Source organism: Phallusia mammillata, chromosome 3 (genome assembly GCF_965637545.1).
Source record: "Phallusia mammillata chromosome 3, kaPhaMamm4.hap1.1, whole genome shotgun sequence".
Classification (NCBI taxonomy): Eukaryota; Metazoa; Chordata; class Ascidiacea; order Phlebobranchia; family Ascidiidae; genus Phallusia; species Phallusia mammillata.
The window spans coordinates 17,155,198-17,178,728 of record NC_137254.1 but is presented as its reverse complement, the minus strand read 5'-3'; the positions used below and the strand labels follow the sequence as shown (position 1 = coordinate 17,178,728).

General features: G+C 37.3%; 2 pseudogenes across 1 annotated transcript; one reads left to right on the top strand and one right to left on the bottom strand.

Annotated features, from left to right (window-relative positions):
• Nucleotides 1-12,098: 12,098 nt before the first annotated feature.
• LOC145217542 (G-protein coupled receptor GRL101-like) lies at nt 12,099-13,283 on the top strand (annotated as a pseudogene).
• A 6,282-nt stretch (nt 13,284-19,565) lies between these two features.
• LOC145219741 (uncharacterized) lies at nt 19,566-20,959 on the bottom strand (annotated as a pseudogene). Its single transcript, XR_013857923.1, has 6 exons — nt 20,918-20,959; nt 20,658-20,854; nt 20,491-20,603; nt 19,966-20,432; nt 19,731-19,907; nt 19,566-19,676 (listed from the first exon to the last, which is right to left on the bottom strand). The product of XR_013857923.1 is annotated as an uncharacterized LOC145219741 (transcript).
• Nucleotides 20,960-23,531: the final 2,572 nt, after the last annotated feature.

Genomic DNA, 23,531 nt, shown 5'->3' with positions numbered 1-23,531 from the left:
TCCAAGTACGTATATGGCTTACTGGTGCAACCAAGTATGGGTCGGACATGACAACCGTGTCTCAACCTTGCATGAAAGTATGGCTAAGGGTTGGCATTGAAACAACCCCATACATGGGGCGTACGTCCGGATTTATGGTTGGTCCATCCACATTCCGTATTTTTGAAAACATTTATAATAAAAAAAAAACATTGAACTGTGCAATTTCCCACTGACATGTACCATATTTTCCACTAGTGGGAAATTTCCCACCGGTTACGAGCCACTGGTCTAGTCGGTCATTCCCATCGGTGTTACTGTTAGGCTTGTATTTAAAAACGAACAAGCGTAAGGATCACGCTTACTCACTGTCTGATAAACAAGGATCAGTTGAACTGCCGTCCGCTTCGCCTTCGGCTGTAGTTGGAAGTTTATCAGCTGGAGGTCTTGCGATTTGTAACATTTTGCTGTCAACGCACGACCGCCGTCCCAGTCGGTCACGCCGTTAAAAACTTTTTTTTTAAGCCGAGCCGATTTCGTCATGTGTCGCCTTTTGAAGTTGCATGTATTGAAGAACATCTAATGGTAACACTGTGTCCCTACGCCGACATTGCCAAAAACGTGTCTTACCTGAAAAGAAAGCAAACAATGCATGCCTTTTGAAGCTTTTTTTCGTCAGCTGTCTTCCAGGCCCCAAACTACTCCCTGAAAATTGTAAGGCCAGATGTTTGGTCATAAAAATCTTTAAAAAAATTTTGAAAATTGCCACGGAGACCATCCATTTCAATTACTTTGGCCAATCTAGATTTATCCTGAAACACATAAGACAAGGAATTAGACCAATTGGCAATCACATTCAGTGCACAATAAGAATTATTTTTAAAACAATAAATTGCCATAAGAAACAAACAGTGGTTCATCAAAGTGAACTGAAGTTACCTAACATAACAACTAGCATACCATAATCATTAACCGTAATTTTAGCATCATTTCTTTTAATACTATAAACTTAAGCTCAACAGTATCTCCGAAAATGAGTACAGTGTACACACAGAAAAAACAAAAAGTTTTTGCACATATATAATATATATATATAACTTACTTTCATCTGTGTGATAATATCCACGAGGTCTTTTTCATTATCTGCAGGTTCTGGCATCCACAGTTCTTTGAGGCATGTATCCTTTTCTTTTATAAGGTCCACTAATAAAAAGTAAATTATACAGTGGGGGGATCATCTGCTTATTCAATTTGGGTGCTTTTGCTCTGTCTGAACCTTGGATGTCTCCTTCCTCACCAGAACATTCTTCCGTTGAAGAATCCACTACTTTGTTGTTTTGAATAACTTTTTTTCACACATTGCTCATATGTATGTACAATTGACAACACTTGTTATGATTGTGACATAATCAATACAGCTACGAATATATATAGTTTTTTTTACTTACTTGCTTGACACATTATAGAACAAGGACAGGTTGTCCAATCTGCTGTAGGCTTGTTTCTGAACAAGTGATTGCATGTTGGTGACATCTTCGGGCCATCTGCACTTGCGGGGCTAGGTGTATGCGCGTGCGCGGTTCCCGCAATGAATAACAAGGCCTTGAGCTGATATTGGTTTGGAAATGTTCTCCTGCGTCAGCTGAGCTATGTCATTCTTTACAAGGAAGCTTATTGTTTCTTCTGCTTCTCGTGGTTCGTATCGGTCGTCTGCAGTAGCGAGTAAGTTCATTATTACGATTCTTAACGCTTGCTGCATAGAGCCGACATGATCCAGCAACAGATCAATTTAGTTCTTGTCTTTTATTCTGGTTACGCAACACACATCGAGTCTCTAATAATCTCCAAGAAAAGGATACAATGGAAAAGAAAAAGATCAACGATAAACATTGGCTTTTTTTAAACTGATACTCGTTTTTCGTGCAATCATTCCATAACAGTAGTACCTTATTTTACTCACATCAGTTATTAGTGTGTTTTAAGTTAAACGCTTGCAAAGATATGCAGCACTGCAAAGGATTGCACAACTATTTCGAAACACCCGGTTTACGCAACAGCCTGTCTTAAGCAAGAGTCACACCAGACGCGGTTGGCGGATAGCGACGCGTTTTTGCGTTCGACGGCAAGCGACGGGGTATTCACATCAGACAGCAACTTGCCGTGACGGCAAAGTTAAATCGGATATAACTTTTCCGTCAGCCGCGATGAACTGCTGGGTGAAAAACTTGGTATTCGGCGGGTGTTCGACTTGTAAACAGTTTGATATTGAATGCTGAATACAAACATACTAAAATTTTATTACCAGTGGTTTAAATAACTTTTATATACAGCTTGTTTGTGTAGTCTTGGGTGGTCAACTGGTCATTTTTAATGAAATGATTTTGTAATTATGAAACCACTACTTTAAAAGTGCAAGAGAGGTGCTGCTGTTAAAATCTTACCAGGATGGAATTACTACTGATATGAGCATATTTGTAGGTGAATTTTGGTATATATTCTAAATGTATTGTTCCTTTAACAACTGTGTTTTGTTGCAGAATTGTAGGAACTTTTCCTAATCTACATGTCTATGACTGATTCAGCAACTCCAGTGCACTAGTTCAATAAACTTCATTGCAAGAAAAGAAAATGTGTGTATAATTGGATTTCCAGGTTAGTATACTTGAATAAAGTGTAGTTTCTGCTAGTCGACTGTTCCATATGTTTCCAGAGTTCAAGACATCAATTTGTGACATGTTATTCACACTATAGAAAGCAATTTCCCAATGAAAACCTCATCCAACATCGCACAGCAAAATGATGAATTTTCAAACTTAAAAAAATGCCACCAGCCAAAGAATAAAAGTTTTTTCTCACACTTCAGAACATCTAGCACCATTGTGATTGTGCAACAATGTGCAAGTTTGTAATGAAATGAAAATGTACATGCATCTTTTTACATTTAAGCTTTTTTGGAAGGTTGTTATATTTTCTTTGCATTTCTGCGATCTTGTGTTTCCTAAATTGTGTTCATTTATGTTATTGCTATTATATTGCCAACTTTCAAACATAAAAGTGTCTGTAAAACAGTAACGTGTGTTTCAACAGCAATGACAGAAATAAACTAAATTCAATATTGCTGTTGCAATTGTTTTTGGAAATATTTTACAGTAGGACAGGGGTGGCCAAACTTTTTTACCAGAGGGCCAAATTTGCAACTGTCTTGCCACTGGAGGGCCGGATTAAATGAGGTTTACGTAAAATTTATCGTAATTGGTTGCCATCTTTATTAAAATATATATTATTGTAGTAGAATAACAATAAATAACACCATCTTGTTTACGCTTGTATTTAATAAAAGGTTTACCCACAGTATCATTTTGGACACAAAATGGCTCCATAGGCTTTATTGCGTAACAATAGGTTGGACAACTTGTGTTTTATATAGACTTTGATGTTAGCTACTTACGTCATGGTTGGCAGACTGTTCCAAAAATAACGCTGCAAGGGCATATATTCTAAAAATAACAACGCTTGCCACAAGCTACTGCTAGTAGCAGCCAGCGCTGTTGCACTGCTTGTTCACAGTGGTAAATATGGTGCTTGGAGAAAAACCAGGCAAGGTGTTTGGCGGGCCGGATGAAACAGGACTGGGGGCCGGATGAAACAGGACTGGGGGCCGGATGAAACAGGACTGGGGGCCGGATGCGGCCCGCGGGCCGTAGTTTGGCCACCACTGCAGTAGGAGGATTATGCTCAACGTTATATTTTGTCACAAAATAAACTCAACGGAATTTTGTAGCAACTCTCTTAATACGTAGAAACACTCAATATGTCAAACACATTGAGCCAGTTGTCTTAGCAAAAAAAGTCGTGGACGTCAACCGTATTGCCGGTGTGCAGGGTCAACGTCGCGCCAAACGTTACGCGGAAAATCTGCCAACAACCGCCGGCGCTGACTGACATCGCTAGCCGCAACCGTCAACCGCGTCTGGTGTGTAGAGCTCTTTATGGTCAGGCTGTTGGAACATATCAGGAAGACGGGAACATGTAACAACGACACTGAATATGTGCTTCCAATAGTTACTGAATCATGAGAACACATGGAACAGTAAAGCCATATGTCGCAAAAGCAGCATATAAAATCCATGGAACGAAAAGTCATGCTTGCAAAGTTAAAATTTTCCATTACGTAATGCTTAGCCAAAATGATGGTTTGAAAGCACGTGACCGCTACACACTCACTTGTCCCTACCAGCCACTGTTTGGGTACTATATCATTAGACCCGTCACAAAATTTAACACATACAAACTGCTTCATAATCTGTAATTACATCACGGCCACCAGTACATATATATTATATTTAAATGTGAACGCACGGCCGCAGGTTGTACACCCTGAAACTTTGAGGAGCAGTTTAATTACTATCGTTTTTATTCATAACATATGAATTTGTATTTATACATTAGATTTCGGTAAACGTCTGTTTAAATTATAGCTTTAACTTTAAAAAGTAAGAAAAACTTATTATTTTAGATAAAAATCTGACTAAATACAATTGTGGTTGACTGTTCGTGGGCCGCGAATTTGACTGGCCTAGTGTAGACTTTTCTGTTAGCACCTGTTGTGCCTACTAAACTCGCAATATCAACTAAATGCTGGTTATAGCCTAAGGCCATGTGAAGCCCTTACTGTTGCTGTAAGTAACGAACGTTATAGTCACGATTTGATCGTATACATGTAGAAACGAATAAATAATGGAAGAAATATAAAATATTTTAATACGACACAGGGGACTCACTTGATGCGGTTGTGACTATCTCGGCACAGTTGTTTCTAACAGTGGTTGCCTCTTTATCATATTGTAAATTATCTTCACTTGTATGAGTCATTGCTATTTACAATTTTGTCACGAATTGCAAGATTCAATACTTAAACAGCTGGTCATTGGTGGTTATATCTCTTAGTTTTTTAAATTGTAGATATGTCGCATATACAGGATAGAAAGTTTTGAAATACAATGTCACTATCTTTTATTTCACATTACCTTATTAATGATTTTGACGAACGTTGCATTTTATTGAAACTTTGTTGGGCTTTAAGTTTGAGCTGTTGTGGTTGCACGCATTAGTGACGTCATATTTTACGTCCGCTACCTTGCATTTTTGTAAAACTCTGCGCATATGTGCGTGGGAGTCGGTTTACTGTTCTAGCTATAAATATTTTTTTTGTAAAAATAATATTGACAATTGGAATTTTGTCGATAAATGGGAGTTTTCTAGGTGCGAAAGTATAGCAAAGTGTTTTGCATGTCTTTAAAATGGAGACCAGTTTTCACGTGTATCGATGGATCTTGAGTTAAAGTTTAGTTCGTCGTGTAAAGTTTTGAAAATGGGAAATAATTTGATTTTGTTCTGATTTATTTCCGGTCCTATTGCATGACAATACAAATCGATTAGTTTAAAGGTTTCCAGTATTGACTGTTTGTTTAAAATTGAAAACGTTGAATCGTCGGCATATTGTTGGATTTTGGTTTAAATTTTTCCAATTTTAAATCCATTTATATTATTATTATTTACCACACTAATTAGGGCTTGGCACACGGCCACTGGTCTTTTGATATCTATTTTTTCAGTTGTGGTACCATTTACGTTGATTTTACTGGTAATATTTTTGTACTTTACCCATGATCTAGTACAGTGCTCTTCAACCTTTTTTCCCGTAGTGTACCTTTTACAATTTTTAAGCAACTTTGTATACCCTACGGATAGCTATGTTTAATTGTGCACAGAAAGTAACAGTCAACCAATAGCTACTTCTGGTCGCGTGAATTATTGTTCTACAAGGCCAGGAGTAGACAACCTGTGGCCGTGAACGTGTAAACTGAAATATTTGGATTTGCAAAACTTGTTTAAAGGGGCTGGAAAAAATATTAACAGCCCAGAAGCCGCATGTTTAAGACTTTTTGTAAGTCTATTATAGATAAACAATGCGAAAACAGGCATCATTAGCGTCACAATTTAGATGGTGACGCCATAAACATTAAAGTCTGATCCCTAGACTGCGCAGCTCAATCTACGTAACAAGCTAGAAATTAAATTGTCTATCAGGCACTATTAATAAGTATATTTACGATGCGGCCGTCACAGCGGAAAGGTTGTGCACCCCCCGTGCTACGTTCAGGAAATTTAACATACAAAAGTGTGTAAACCTAACAAGTTGATTTAATGATTAGCTTGTTGCTGCATTCTTTCAGCAATTTGGACATGTGCTGTGGTCATAGGCGCCCACTTGCTAAAATCGGCGGGGAGGCAGAATTTTATAACTCTGTAACAGACAGAAATATTCCAGCCCGGACGTCACTAACGTCGCAAGTTACACCCTTTGCGGCGTGGTTCTGTACTGGTATGCTTTAGTAGCTGATGCCGACGAAACTATAACTGTTACACACATGCTTTATTTTTACGCAACAAGCCGCCTACGTTTCTAGGTCGTTTAGTACCTTTGATTTACGGAGCAATTGTTTGTAACGCATTTTAGGTTTTTAAGTTTACTTCATTTTAAATCAGGGATTACCAAAGTAAAGCCCGCGAAAATATTTGTTCTAAATATGCATTTTGGAAAAAAACGAGTTAACCGTAGAAAGTTAATGTGCTGCGCAAAAATTCCCGCAACAACATGTGGGATTAAGTTCATCTAATTTCAAACTTGATGCATAAATATCGTCCAAAGGCAGTTTGGTACATCACAGACAAGACTTAAAAGTATCAATGCTTTCGTTACTGCAAGCCTTTCTTTGTTAATTGTGATGAAATAAAGGATCAGTCAGTAGTTTGTGCCAAATAATTTTATTGTTCGACAGGAGCGCTATCGGTCTCTTAATAATATTGTATGCGTATGGGCGTGCAAGCTATGTGGCCGTCAAATGTCATTTTCATGTTAACCAGCTCGCCCCGAAAAAAATTTGGTTACCCCTTCTTTAAACTATGTCATGTTAAATTTGTGTCGATGTTGCTAACCGAGTTTTGGTTAACACTTCTTGCATGTTTTTTCCAATGGCTCATTGCATATAACACTTGTATACGTTTGTGACATAACAATATGCGTTGCTTGATTTTTTTTTAAAATAACGTGATTTTATTGTAACATAAACATGACATTTTTAGTATTATTGGGCGCAAAAACTTGTGCAATAAAATATTATTATTTTTTTAGTTAATAAATTCCTTGCGCCAACATTAACAATGCAAGGTGCTTATAGATGTTGTTGTGCTGGTCTGCATTAACGAATCCTATGCCGTGTTTAATGTCCATTTTCAAAGCACTTCAACGACCTTAACTTGATCCAAGGTGACCTCCGTTTAGGCGTCAACAATATATAGTCAGCTATATTTGAACGTGAATTGCTTCTACTGTTATTTCCCGCTAAAACGAATTACTTTTAAGTAAATTGTTCTAAAAAATTGCTGATTTGGCAAATAGCATAAGATCTCAGACGCACAGAAAACGTCCCAACCACACGAAGAAATTGTGTCAAGTGACAATTTGCAAAATAATGTGGAGGTGTCGGTATTTGGTCTTATACCTTAGTATCGTACGGGTACAGATACGGCACAAGGTATAGGTATCGGAGCCGAAGATCAAAAGTCGCACCCCCGATATTTTTTAAAAACTCTACACCTATGGTCGTTGACTGTGCATTAGTAACAGAGTTAATACAAAACTGTATGTGCATTATTTTGTAAATAAACGCAAAACTTGTTTATGACGTAGTCAGCGACGCAAAACCCGGGGCATAAGTGGGCGCCAGTGGCTGTGGTGTTGACCTCAATAGCCCCAAATCATTATAAAATCAATTTATTTTGTTGATTTTGACGTGATCTCAAAAAGATAAAAATTCCTTTTTTGTATTCGCAATCGTTTACTCCAGGAATATTAAAAGTAAAATTTCAGAAAGTACGTTGTTCAACCTTAACAGATACTTCAGGTATGTGCTTATTTGCTTCACAATTCACATTATTGACGCAACAATCCCAACCTGACGCAATTATATTTACAACAAGCAGGTCAGTCTCCCATAAGTCACGATGTTATGTCTTCCTGCATTTCATAAAAAATAACGACGTTTAGTAACACTGACCTCAGCTGTATTCCCTTCGTATACCTTTCCCCAGTCGTATACCCTAATTTTGGTGCGGTATACACTTGGGTATACAGTATACCCGGTTGAAGAGCACTGATCTAGTACATTCATTTATGTTTAGGGTCTTTAAAATTTGGAGAACGAATTTATGATCGACGGTATCAAATGCTTTCACGATGTCTATCGTCGTAAATGCGAAAGGTGTTTGATTTTGTGGTTATATTCCAATGCAGGGTGTAATGGATATGTTGTATGTATCTATTATTCCAGACCGCATTTTTGCACATTAAATTGTTTTACTTAATTGTTTTAAGTCGCACTGAGGCGGTTTTGCTGATAATTTTGTAATCTGCTTTTGTAAAAAGTAAATCGGGTGCTAGTTATTTGGGTCTTATCCTGTTTTGGGGTTTTAAGCTTGGATTGCGCGCTTCAAGGGTAAGCGTTAGGGGGAATTCTTTTGTTAAATAAATATTGTATGCAAGTTTTATAAAACCAAAATTTTCTTTAAATGCCAAAAAATATTATAAAATTGTACGGGAACCAGGAAGAGTTTTTATTTTAGTGCAGAACCAAGAGGCACTAACTTTAAACTAACAGACGTTATTTATTTGGCCGTCCAGATAAAATGAAAACAAATAGTAGCAAAATTATGAAATTTGCTTCTGTTTGCACTGAAATGTCTGAAAAGCAAAAACCAACCAAAAAATGAGTACCAACCAAATGTTACACGTTTCAAATTACTTAATAGGCTAATTGCGAAAAACACGTTTCAAATTGCAGATTACTTAATAGGCTAATTGCGAATTGCATTTGCAGTTATAGCCTTTCAGCCCTGCAAAAGTATGTAAGCGGGCTCCCATTTCAGCAACGTAATTGAGGAGTCCACCTAGTTGTCTGTATAGGTAATAAAGGATTATCGATATTTATATTTCTTCTGGGGTAAAAGGTGCAAATAATAATTGAGTCGTGTAGGTTTCTATTTGGGAACACCTGGATTTGTTCATACTATTTTGTGTTTGCCAAATGTTTTGGTAGAAATCATAAATAATTTTGTCCGGGTTTGATTCAGTTTTATCCGGTATAGTAGTTTTAAGTTCACGGTAACAGGGAACATGTTAAGACTAAAGCATGACATGAGTTTTTTTTGCAATAAAAAACTAAACTCTTATATTAACAGTTGTTATATAGAAATCATAAACATGCTGTGGATATTATTTCTATTGTTTCTCGTCGGATGCGCGGAAAGTGAATGTCCGGGCGAGGATTTCAGTCTCGCTCCTCTACCTTATACAAGTAAGTTTACCTCGATCAAGATCAATTCAAAAGTTAATAGCACATGTTTGTAGCAAATTCAACTGATGTATTTCTTTCAGACTTGTGCATCATTTTACTTTTCTAGAAAACCTATATTTTCAATTTTATTCACAGAACCTGAAAATCTCTCGGTGTGCGAAAAACCGTATCGCGGTCCCAACTGCACCTGTCCTTCTTCAATGTTCGAATGTGCTTGTCACAAGTTTGGTCGATGTGAGGACAAACCAGGATGTATTGACATGTCGTTGGTAAATGATGGTATCAACCACTGTGGTGATTGGGGTGACGAGTTAAGTGAGGTTTGTCCTAAAGGCAGGTTTCAGTGTGACTGCTTCAACAAAACTTGTCCAGGTGTTTATGGGTGTGTGTGGGATGAGTGGCGCTGCAACGGAGTGAAAAATTGTCTCGATGGAAGTGATGAAATTAATTGCACATGTTTAGCTCATAACTTTGAATGCGATTGTTACAAAACAAAGAAATGCACTTTTGGTTGCATAAAAACAAAATACCAATGTGATGGTTTTAATGAATGTGGAGATTGGAGTGATGAAGTTAATTGCACTTGTCCAGCTATTTGGGAGTTTGAATGTGATTGTTACAAAACAAAAAACTGCACCACTGGCATTGGTTGCATTAACAAAAACTTCCAATGTAATGGATATAATGACTGTGGAGATTGGAGTGATGAAGTTAATTGCTCTTGTCCAGCTAACAAGTTTCAATGTGCTTGTGTTGACACAAAACAATGGAAATCGTGACTGATTTGATGGTAGTGACGAGTCACATTACACATGTAACTGCTCTGGAGTTTATGCCAGATGTCCGTGTAAACCTGGTAACAAACATTGCCCATCTACTGGCAGATGCATACCTTTTGACTGGATTGGTGATCGACTTAAGGATTGCTATGATGGGAGTGACGAAGTTTGTTCAGTTTCCAACTTCACATGTCAATCTTGCACAATGTTTGTCACAATTTGTAACAGTGAACAACTTGCCAGGTATCTTGTACATTCCACAGTTCCGGCAGAGTGTAATACAGTAATCCAACCATCATGTGCTGATGACATCAGCAGTTGTGAAAGCAAGAATATGATTTGCGTCTCTTCAAACTGCACAAAAAAAGAAATTTTTTGTCAGAATTATGTCATTTGTGAAAAACAACAAATCATAGCTGGAAGTGGTTTTTGTGACTCATTTAGTAGTTGCAGTGACCATAGCGATGAAGTTAAGTCAGGATTTGGATTTAAATGCTCTGGATCATCGAGACATGGTGTTTGTGTTTTGCCTCAACCTAACATTTACGATTCAGTGGCTCAATGTTCTGATAAATCTGATCTTTGTTTCGTTAATGGACAGTTCAAATGTTTTCAGTGCTTGGATAAAAAATTGATCATATCACCCAAGCAAGTTTGTGACGGTATAGTGCAGGGGTGGCCAACTTGTTAGTCGTTAAGATCGACGAAAATTTTCTTAATTGCACACGATCGACTGATCAGTAGTAATTTAGGCTACCACTTACACAAAGCAATAACGCAAATTTCTGCATGAGATTTGATTGACAATTACCACATATTTATATTCATGAGTTTTATTATAAAGCATCACCTAGTTCTTGCAACAATAAAACGTCGCATATGTACATATTTTTCAAACTTTTAAATCTCCTCAATCAATTGCAACTGCTTCGTTAACGCAAACATTAAAGTTGTGACGACAAACGAAAATCACAATTGTTACCCAACAAAGAGAGTGACATTTACATTATTATTGTCTCATTGCACATTTGTGGGTTGTGTCAAAATGTCAGAAGTGCTGTTTTATATTATTTAATTTGTTTTTCAATTGATAAGATTTTGATTAGTAATGGAGAATTTAGTGCGATCGACCAGTCAAAAGCAGACGATCGACCAGTCGATCGCGATCGACGTGTTGGCCACACCTGGTATAGTGGATTGCTTTGATATGTCAGATGAGTGTTTGAATCAAAGTTTGTGTAATGATATAAGGGGTACTTGTCCATCAAATCAGATACATTGCCAAAATAAATCTGCATGTTCAGTTCAAAGTGGAAAGTTGTGCAACTCAAGCGTGCAATGTGTTGATCAAATAAACACGAAATATTGTTTGTTTCAAAATGACTTCCGAACTCAATGTATATTGAGAAATCCTGATGGTATCGGAGTTAAAGAAGTTTTGAAGTGCGCGAGAACAGATTACAATTTGTTAAACAATATCTTGTCGAGTTTTGGAGATGATTTTTCTGCTGTGAAAGACTGGTTGAGGTTCGGATGTGATGGAACGATTAATGACATATTGGGAATAGTTGGTGAAATTAATTGTCGAAACATGTTTGATTGTTCCTCAGATGGAGAAATCAGCATAAAACTCACTCAGGTGTGTGACGGAAAAGTCGATTGTGACGACAGATCGGATGAATCTTTACAACTGTGTAACAAAACCCAGTTTTATTGCAAATCCAAAGATAGATTTTCTATTGACAGAAAATCTGTTTGTGACGGAATAATCGACTGTGACAATGAATCAGATGAAAGCGAATGTCGTTGTAAAAGACTAAGGTTTTATTGCACAAACAAAAAACCTTTGTCAATTGAATGGAAACTGGTACAGAACGGAATTCTGGATTGTTCGGATGGAAGTGATGAATGTGTGGACTGGCTGGGGACGCGTTTGCAGATGTCAACCAAATGATTGCAAATCCTATATACCGAGCAATTTTCTGGATAACAGCAGTGTTGGCCTTGGGAGGAAATTTGTTTGTGTTCATTGCAACTGCTTACAGCTTATGGAATGAAGACAAAAACCAAAACGTTTTCATCAACACCACTGTTTTCATTCTAAACCTCTGTTGCTCAGATTTCCTCATGGAAATTTATCTGCTTGTAGTTACTGTGCAAGGAACTCGATTTTCTGGCTCGTATTGTTTGTATGATAAGGAGTGGAGGTCCAATAGTTTGTGTTGAGGACTTGGAGCACTTGCAATTATTTCTTCAGAGGCATCAGCGTTTACAATGACAGCCATGACAACCTTTCGTCTAATATCAGCATTTAAACCATTTACAATTCGAAGTGTAGGTGTTTGTAAAGTTTTATTTGCTGAATTGTTTTGCCTGGGTTTTAGCTGCCGTTCCTTTGCTAAAAGTCACTTCAGGATATTTTACAACTGATGTTTGGTTTCCAAACAACATTTTTGGAAATGATATTGTTTCCAGAGAAGACATGTCATTTCTTGCAGAGCGAATTGCCAATGTAAAACCCGAGAGGTGGGAAGATGTGAAACGAATTATAAGAATGGCATTTCCTCGCAACCCAGTCAAAGGAGAGTTTGGATATTATGGAAAAACAAGTGTCTGTATGCCACGTTTGTTTGCCACAACCAGTGAATTTGCTTGGGAATATTCAACTTTCCTCATCACAATCAACTTTCTCATGTTCATCTACATGGTGGTTGCATATGTTCTCATCTACAAACAGAGCAACCGCATGAAAGGATCTAGAAGTAACGATGTCAGCTCCAAGATGCAAAAGAGAATCTCGAGATTGATTTTGACCGACTTCTGTTGCTGGATTCCAATTTGTGTCATGGGATATTTGAGTATTGGAGGAATCAATATGCCACCAGATGCTTATGTGTTGAGTGCTTGTCTGTTGCTTCCAATCAACAGCGCTCTTAATCCCTTGCTTTACTCCAAAGTTTTAGAAGATCAACTTACCAGGGCAAAGAAATGGCTGATCGAGAAATTGTCCGTTCTATGTGCATCTGCAAATCGCTCATCTGAATTAGCTGTGAGATACAATGCTCGTGCAGATGAAGAAGGCGACAGAGTGATTGAGATCAGGGAATGAAACAACCCAAAACTTAAACAATATGATGCTGTTTTCGCATTGCAAAATCTTATTATACTCAATCTGCTTTTCGTCGTGTACTTATGTTAATGTAAATTTATTATGTGAACATTTGACTTAGAATGTCAAAGTATTTTGTATGCGTTATTATTTCGACATAAGCTTAGTTATCAAAGTTACACACAAAGCAGAAAGGCATTTCAGGGGTTACATTTTCCCAACGTACAAAGGGACATAAGCATCGGTGAAGGATAGGAAGCAATGCTACACAATAGCACTGTGTTAAACAATCACCAAATTAAAATCAGCTACGCAACTTTTGGGCCTGATTCCGATCAACTATAAAAAAGCAAGGGTATTACATTGATCAGTGATAAGTTGCCTGGAATTTGAACCAGTCACCTCACTATGAATAGGAATATCACTAAACCAGGGGCGTGCAACTGTTTATCGCAATGGGCCACAATTTACATGTATAAGGATGCGAGGGCCAATTTGATAGATATTGATAAAACATCTCTTATTGCAGCGGTTTCCAACCTGCAGTTCACGGCCCTTTCAAGGTTACCTGGGTTGTTTTCAAGGGTCCACGGGGGCAAAATTTTAAACCAGAGAGCTTTACCTTGTAATACAATGTCAAAAATGCTAAATAACAACTTTCTACGATTTAACAGTGAATAGTATACAACAATGGACTACCTGACGCATTTAGCGCGGGCTACACAGATAGACGTCGCGGGACATGCTCTGGCTCTGGGCCGGATGTTGCACGAACCTGCACTAAACTAACCAAAAATACAGAAAAACATCCGTTGCAAAATAGTAATTTGTGACCGATCTTAAGATGAAATTGCAAAAGAAAAACATTATTCAACAACACATAAATAGTTTGAATTTTAAATACACCTGTGTTTAATTCAGGCCAAGCGCTGTAGATATTTCCACCCATGTGACCCTAATATTTGTAATGAAGTTTTTCAGTCCTGATAATTGTTATGTTCTAGACGTGTTCCGTTCATTCCAATGCTGATTTCTGCAAACGAGAAAATTTATTTTACTTAATTTCTGTGAAACAAGCAGCAAAAAAAAACATATTTTGAAAAAAAGCTGCCAGTCCTAAACATTTTTTAACAAAACAGCTTTTTCAACTGATTGTACCGACCCTAAGGGTATACAATTCCTAACACTCCGATCTGACTCTTTGAATAAACAAACTAATCGCTGAACGTATGAAACGTATATGACGCCGAACACTACAGTTAAGTTCCCAAACCTATATTTCTGCAGAGCAAGTCACACTGCACAACGGCGCTACTTGCAGTTAAACACGCAACACAAATGCTGTGATCTACTGTAGTTACTAGTGTGCTATGCGCTGATTTGATTAAAAGGCGCTGGACTTATATTGCGTTCAGGTCACGATATTAACATGGGAGCGTGGTTGAAAACGGGTATATGTGACAAGGTTAACAATGTTTAAAACCGTTATTATCCTTCAGTTGATTTTAGAAACGTAAAAAGGAAAATGTTTAAGAGGTTGCTTTTCGGTAACAAGTAAGGGGACAAAATAGTAACAGGCTTAAGACAGTTCATGACCTGTGCAGTCATTCCTAAAACTGGTTTTGTTTAAATAGTATACGGTCAAGCTTTAGAGAAAAAAGCAAGATAATCTGACCGGGACAATTAAAGTACGTCACTATTATTGCATGGGAATAAAAAGTTTGATACAAATGCAAAACAATGTCAAATACTGGAATTTTAATGTAGCCTACGTTATATTTTTGACAATTTCCAACCCGAAGATAGAGCGGATGTGTTTATCAAGTCGCGTGATCCAACATAACAACCTGATTGGCCGAACTGTGAGATACAATGGTCACTTGACGCGGAATGAAGAGGGTTGGTGTGGTTGCTCCAAATTATCAGTGCCTTGTGCGTGGTGCGTTATTGTAAAAGATAGAGAAAGTAAAGGCATCAAATTCCATGCAATCAAAAGTTCGTTTTCGGACGAATTTTCAAAAAATTCCAACCGAAACCGAAAATAGTTTTACACATGATTTAGTAAGAGTATTTATTAGGCCGATTCGGCACAAATTAACAATGAGCACCATTTTACATGTGTTAAAAAATCAGCTCATTAAGGGGTGTATTACCCAGATTTTACAAACCCGAAATATTGATGGAGTTGAGTTTTATGCCCAAAGACACAATCTTCGAGTTTTATGACGCCCTCGACGTGTACGTAAAGTCCAAGCGGAAAGCCGGCTCACTGTGTTCACAATACAAGGGCGACGTGTACTAAACACGTCTTGTTGCAGCTGCATTCACCTCGCACATTGATGAATTGGTAATCACTCGGGGGACTATTTTTTGACCTTAAAAACGAAAATTTTTACCTACGAATTAGAAATTTTGACATTAAAAACTTTTTTTGACAAAATTTGACGTATGAAGAACTCAAGTAGTTAAATTGCGCATTAAAAGTTAAAATATGGATGTAGGCTAATCTAACTAAAGCGAAAGAATGTGCAAAAGTCTAACAGAAGGGCAAAAATCTGAACACAGTACTTGCCTATTCTGAAAAGCTAATTAAAAATCACTACCAGGACACTGCAGCTAAGACACAACACAAATTGTTTAATACGTCTAAACCAGGCGTCACCAAACTACGGCCCGCTAACACATTTTTTGGTTTGCCAAATCGTATTAATAATTTGAAACATTCAAAAATTATTCTACTTGTTACGAATGTTTTCCTGTCGCGATATGTAGAATTGATATTACCTAGTTACATAGGATTACAACGCCCAGAATTTATCCAAAGCCAGTTTGTTTGCCTTCATTCGTTACTTGTGACGTGTTACACAAGCATTGCTTGTAAGATAAGACCAGGGGTCACCAAACTACGGCCCTTGGGCCGGATCCGGCCCGCAAGGTCAATTCATCCGGCCCGCGACCACATTTTTTGGTTCGCCAAATCGTATTGATACCTTTGTAACATTCAAAAATTAATCTACTCCTTGCGAAAGTTTTCCTGTCGCGATATGTAGAATTGATATTACCTAGTTTCATAGGATTACAACGCTCAAGATTGATCCACATCCGGTTTGTTACGTCACAAACAAGACTACAATTGTTAATTGTGTGCAACCAATTGCCTTATTTTCATACTTGTGACGTAATATACAAGCATTGCTCGTATGATGAGACTGTACAGTTTAACAGTCGCATTACCAGATTTTGAATGGGATTGTGGAAAGACCATATCTTGGCGCCCCTATAAAAACCGCCTCGAGGGCAATTTACAACAGTATAAAGTAGGATACAAGGTGTGAAATGAAAAGTGTACTGACAAAGCAACTTTTACAACACCACGACAATGCAGTTTCTAAACAATTTTGACTTTGTAAAAAAAAATGATTTTGTAAACAATTGTGACAATATGTGGCCACGTTATGCGTAAATGTGACGAACAAGTGATAATGACGGTGGCCAAGAAATCCAATCAAATAAGGGGAAACAATAGTTCTAGGTTACTCGTGTGATACCAGGTTAGTTAAAGTGTAACTTATAGTGACTGTTTACTCTGCCAAACAAAAGGAACCGCCACCCAAAGCCAACCTTATCTCTCGTTCACGGCTATGTGTGTTGATTGACGACATTCTACCAACTTACTTCAGCACGTAGCGAAGTTTGCGAGTAAACATTAATGAATACAGAGTGATAGTTTCATGCACCACCTACTGTCAAAGCTCGTTTGCAAAACGCAAAACCATTAGTTGCGAACACAAGGTACTTTTTTTGTTGATGAACAATGGAGAAAGGTTCAGGCAGTTTTCTTAGTTCGAAACAGTCTGCTGAAACTATGCATTTCTATGATAAAACCGTTTCTTGTGTGGAAAGTGGTTACACTGGTAGTCGTTGTAACACTGTACGACGTCGATATAGCTTCTGGAAACTCAAAATACAAGTAAGTTTCATTGAGTTTGTATTTAGCGCTAAAGATTATAACGTCAATGTAGTTAAATGAACGTAGAATTCTACATTTTTTAGGAAATAAAATTGGCCAAACGAAAAGCCTAGTTTTATTTACTACATCAATCGCTTGTCGGATGTAGTGGCGATGTGAATTTGAGGGTTGCCACATCTGCGCAAAATTTCTGACAGTTTAAAACAGTGGTGGCCAACCTATGGCGCATGCGCCAAACGTGGCGCATTGCATGATTAGAAAGGGCGCATTGCCTTCTTTTGACAATCATGAAAATCAAACTAATAAACTAATAAATAAATAAAGTAAGCCAGCCCTATTAATTATATATATATATATTCATGCACAACATTATTCAAACATATCTTTATTTCCACTATTCTTCTTGCAGTTAAAAATATGAAAAAAAATATAATCACCAGTCACCACATTTTTTGTCAGTTTACAATTGCGGCTCGTTCCGGTCAAAGCATAGAATTCTAAAAACATAGAAGGACCACTGGGCTTCGTCACGCTTGAGTAAGACTGACACGATCAGAAAAAGTGTCAACAGCGGCAGGCGACAAATAGGCTACTGTACCTGCTTTTTGCAGTGATGTCGGTTTATTTTATAACATTTTTTACCTTGTGAGCAGGAGCTTTACCTTAAAAAGTATGTCGGGCAGTGAAATTACCGAAAAGTTGCTTTTGGAACTGTTTGACATTCCAGATCGACTCGACACAACTCCTGTCAGTGTCATGCAGTCCACATGCGAAAATACCCCTGATTTTGTAAAGCGTATTTTACCTGACAAAGTATCTCCTGCAGGGTATGAAGTTTTTACAAAATGGCTAGGTATGCATGCCAAATGCAACCAAGCAAGCATAATTATTGAAGAGTATCCAAAGTATTGTTGTGACGCTCATATTTTATTTTTAAAATTGTCACAAATGGAAGCAGCAAAACAACTGTTACACGTTGTTAACGAAATTGTGCGTCATCCGGAAAAAGAAGCCATGGCTCAATCATTTCCACTTACAAAAACTGAAAGTGAAATTTTAGCCTACGTAGGTGGTTACACAGTACATAAAGCAGAAAAGAAATTTCCACACCTACGATATATTATTCAACATTTGTACGATGCCAATGATGCAAATTCATCATTTCTTTGCATGCTTGAAAGAAAAAACGGATGTTTAAAAAGGCCATCAGAACATTTTACATTCTTCACAGACTATTTGTATTTAAATTTTAGCAAGGAATGCAACAAGAAACTTAGTACTATTAATTTTGATTCTGTGATTGTTTATGTATTTTCTGGTTCCCACTTTTTAAGGTTTACAGAAACTTTAAGTGACATGGCCAAATGTGACTATGAGCAAAGTGAAACAATTGTTACCTATATTGTCAAGCTTTTTATAAGGGTACTTGGTCACAGTTTTAGCAAAAAAACAGTTCGAAAACATTTTTAGAAAAGTAAACAAACAATCTTCTGGGTTGCGAGCAAGTTTGGCCACTACATCAAAATAACAAGGATTGCAATAGCTGTAAATTATTTATTTTTCTTTTGGAGTGGTTCATCACACAATTCTGTCCAGACATTCTTTTTTCCAAATGTAGTGTTTCCCCCTTTAATTTTTTTATTATTTTGCGTTGGATTATGTGCTGCACCCCATATCAGGGTTTCTGGCTCGATGTCCACGTTGTCTCTAAATAAAATTACAAATTGTGTAACCGGTCTTCTGTTATTTATGCAAACAGCAACAAATAAGCTTACAATGTTTCCAAAAAATGCCTCCAACACATCTTGTGAAAAAGTGTGAAGGCACACATATTCGAATTTTTCTAAAAGCCTCTTTGCAAGAAAAATCAGATTTCTTGTTGTAAATACTAATCCTTCCAGTGTTGGACGGGCCATAATTCTTTTCGTCTCACCCTTGTGGTGTTTTTCTATATCATTCTACATAAATAAAACATTGAGGTGATGAACTGAGGACACCAATGGGAATAACATCACAGGGACTAAGAGTTAACATAATCTTCATGCAGAATGTTAGGTAACTATTATATTGTTTTGTTAATGTTGTCAGAGTACTACATAAATGAAAAGACCTTCCAAGCAATAAGCTCTTCAATAAACACATTTTGTAGCCATAACAATCGAGAGTCTTCTGGATTGCGAATTGGACACTTGACGCCACAATTTACTATGTCGAACCACCTACAAGTGCAAACAAGCCTATTGTAAATAACCTCCATATAACAAATGGATCCAAATGTTATATTGGTTTAACAAGTTGGTACAGTAATGTACTTACTTAGCAAAAAGAAGGATGTAATCAGCAGTTCCAGATGTGTTGGAGTTAGCAAGCAAACACTGCCCTACTCTCCAACTTAATATATCTCGAGCCAAGTTTACCTTCATCTGTATGATAAACTGCTTACTTATGTGGTTATGCAGTCATAGCATATTAATTACCTTTGTACATGAATTCAATTGAATATGAGCCAAGCTTAAGTTAGTTTTTCTGAGCACAGGCATATCCTTGTCGGTATTATACAATTCTACAACATGGGTCCATAAAATATCTTTTCCATTCCTGTTCATGTACTTTGATCCACCAGGTTTTGAAGAAAATAAACTGTTTCTTGCAGTCTATGTAAAAAAAGGCAGGCATCAAAAAATATCCAGTTGGAGTATACTTGTTGCTTACTTTTAACAAATGTGAAGGATCCGAACATAAATAAACAGGACGACTTGGACAAATCGGATTAAGTGCATGCAGTGGTTCCAACAAACTTATTTCTTTTTTTCCACTAATCAATTTAAAAAACTGTCGATTTGTAGCCATTCCATCAGCAATAACTGCATGGATCTGCAAACCTCTAGACTCGCATTCCAACAAAATTTTCCAAAATATTAAGGCCAGAGCTGGTGCAGGGGTAACTTTGGTTGGATACCACGCTATAGGCAGTGAAACTTTTCGTTTGACTGTTCTCACAAAAAAACACTAAAACAGGATGAGTTTCAAAATCATGTTTAAGAACCTAAAATTTTCATTTCAAAGTAAACACTTGCCCAAAACATGTGTTGCAATATCATTGCTTAAGTCAGCTCCAGAGTAGTCCAGGTCAACAAACCCAACCAGTTTGTTGTCCTTCATGACAAGGTTTTCTTTTACTGCAAAATCATAGATCAGTAAAAATGTTTATTTGGCATACACCAAAATAAAACATACTTTTCATTTCATCCAGTGTGAGAAATCCAACTAACTCCGAGACCGAGGGGGATACCCTTTCTATCTCATCAAGAGACATTTGATTAATTCCAGGCTGAGGCTTTATAAAATTACTACACAAAAGTATAATAAATATTTTGCTGTCCCTTAACAAACTGCAACTTTACCGGTAACGCTTGATGGTTGTTGGGGAAGGCAAAGTCAAAACATCGGAGGCACGTATATGTTCATATGCTGCTGGCGACCGGCAATAAAATTCGATGCACCATCGTACTAAATCTGGATGGTAACGGCGAGCATTAGGTGGCAGTGTTATGTTCAATAACTGTTGTTTTAAAAACATTTCTTTCCAAGGATTGGTGTTCTGCAAAATGCAATTAATTGTTATTATTACTGTTTAATAGGTAACTAGCTTCATATAGTGTACTTGTTTAACTTGTGAGTCATCATCTTCTAGCAAAAGTGAATTTCAACGCACTCAGGACATGTTGCATTTTTCTTGCAAGCTAGAATTATAACATATCTTGATACAATCTGAAAATACATACGATGATACGAAACAATATACACTTACCAATTAATCTACAGTTTGTTGCCCTAAATACATTTTTAATTTTGATTGATCCATTTTCCCATGTAAGAATAGGATGAACTTTTGTGTTCTTAACTTCTTGTACTCCACTACAGGGAGTCAGATTGGAAATTTCATCTACATATTGTTTGTAGAAAAGCAGTTGGTCATAATATACAAAAATAAGTTAGCTACAGATTGCAAACACTTTTTCAAGTAGTAGTGTCTCATCAGTGCAACTGGTGACAACACAGATTTATGTTGTTCAGATTTAAATGACCAAAGCAAAAATTGGAAACTTACCTAATACTTTACTTAGTGCAACTTGTTGGGCATCAGGAAGAGGTACTGATCCCAAATCATACTGATCTTTCCACCCATCTACAGACAACTCTGCAATTTTTGCATTTAATGCAAAAACAACCCTAACAGTGTGAAAATTAATTCTGATTAGTACTTTTTTGGGGTAAAAACTTGCCTAAACTTTTACCTTAAATGAGGAACTAGTTGTGCCTCTACATGTAATTCTGACACCAAGTTGTTCCCTTTCTCATAAAATATCCATTTTTTCTGAAAATGAATCTGCATTATTAACTACTTTTACTGACATGGCACCTGGCAGACTAACAGCTGGCCTCTCTAACCTTTTAAAAACTCAGGTAGTTGTTTAAAAGACTTCTGTAAGTCAACAATATTCTTGTGTCTTTTTCTGGGCTCTTCTGCAACTCTTGCCACTGGTGGCTTTCTAGGTGGATGGGTAAAACTTGACTTTTTTGGTAAATGTAAACATGGTTTAGCACCCTGGCAAAGAGTCTTGAATTTGCCATGAACAACAATATCTGTTGGCATAAAGTGCAACTCACAAATTGCTGCCCTGTGAAGAAAAATACTGACATTGACTGATATTACGATTTTTTTGCATATTCGTGGCAATTTACGTTTCTTTTTGTAGCATTTCTTTAATGCAATCACCAGAGGCTGCATCTCTCATGGACAGCACAAACCTTGTAAGCTGCTCTCTATGGGCTTTTTCTGCTGAGCTTTTGGCAAGAGCCGGTTTTCGGACAGCAAAAATTGAAACTTTGCGTTCGTTCTTAATTTTAGAATTTCTGACGCCTGAAATACAGCCAGGCACACGGCAATGACTAGGCGCCATGGTTTATATTTACACTTTTCGAGCGACCAAACAGACAACAGGTACTGAAGTAACGAGAAAACTCGCGGTATCGTGTCAGTCTTACTCATGCGGAACGAGACGCAAGAACAATGAGTGGTCCTTCTATGTTTTTAGAATTCTATGGTCAAAGTATATATAAAACACAAGTAGTTCAACCCATTGTTACGCGATATAGCCTCATGGACGCCATTTTGTGTTCAAATGAAAACAGCAGGTATAGGGAAAAACACAGAAATATGGCGCATCCAACACAGTATGTAAAAAAGTTGGCGAATGGTATGTAGAAGGTTGGCCACCCCTGGTTTAAAAAATACACAAAACTTACGTTGCAATGCGCTATATGGCATATTGTTACATGATACCAACCCCCAAAGTACCATTTTACAGATGAGATAACATGCCCAGTTTTCTGGTATTTTTAACAGTTTTATTAATTTTTAAGACGCAAGAAATTATGATGTTTCGCATCAAATAAAGCACAAACGGTCGAAACGTTATCCTAGTGTGGACATACGAATTACCCAAAGGTAATTTGCATTACAGCTGTCTTTATTTTGTTGAGGTGCAAAGTTCAGAATCAGCTGAATCCATCTGCACTGAAACCTTCTTACCAACGGGAATTACAATCGCAATCACAACATTGCAAATTATGGTCTGCATACCAAAGTTATCGTTTGTCTTGATAGCCATTAGCAGGGTAAATAATACATCTTAACACATTTGTTTCAGTGATTGTAAAGTAAACTTGACGTGTTGTGTACTTGTGTCGGATGTTTTACATTGATATATTTGTCATGTACCACCAAATGCGGGTAAATCCGCCCCTCTGTATGTCACTTCCTTCAACGTGTGTACCGGTATGTAAACTCCTTTTTACCCAACTAACCTAACTGTTTGTGCAGATATTACAGATTGTTGGAATTCTATGTCTCAGATATGTAATTCAACAGCAACTACATTACCAAACCCACAATGGAAATCTTACCCCCGGATATGTACGTTGGAACTGAAGGTTCTCAAGTAATCATTTTTTGAAACTGTGATCTCAATTATTTTATATTACAGTAGGGCTATGCAATGTTGTGCGGATTGATATGTGCTGACATGATTGCTGACTATCGGGGAGCAAACGAAAAGTATCAAACAATTACTATCGTATTCATGTCACTAATGTCTTTTGCTTTAGTGGTAAGTTTTGCAAATCCTCACCTACAGAGACCTAGCAGTTATTCAGATACAACGTACCCGATTTTACAAAATTTGCAACAACTGCGGTCAGGAGCGAGCTACTGA